The following is a 380-nucleotide window of genomic DNA, read 5'->3' on the forward strand; positions in this document are numbered from 1 at the left end:
ACAAATCATAATCAAATGAGATGATAAATTCCACAGTGGTAATAAAAACAAATTCTAAACATAATTATGTTTAGAATTTGTTTTTATTACCACTGTGGAATTTATCATCTCATTTGATTATGATTTGTATTACCTATTTTAAAATGTGGAGAAATGGCTGTTAGTTTTCAGCACATGTGCATAGTTTGAAGTATTAAATAATTATTAATAAGTAATTAATAAAGTACCTCTGAATATGAGGCATGCCTCCATTTTCTTTATGCTCATCAACTCTGCCAATGTTAAGCACAGCCTTTGGTCATCCAAGGATTGCCCATCTCTGAGCTACAATATACTAATTCTCTGAGGTTGAAGGGATGAACTAGAACTGGCTGTTTAAC

Source organism: Protobothrops mucrosquamatus, unplaced genomic scaffold (genome assembly GCF_001527695.2).
Source record: "Protobothrops mucrosquamatus isolate PMUCROS unplaced genomic scaffold, P.Mucros_1.0 scaffold_177, whole genome shotgun sequence".
Classification (NCBI taxonomy): Eukaryota; Metazoa; Chordata; class Lepidosauria; order Squamata; family Viperidae; genus Protobothrops; species Protobothrops mucrosquamatus.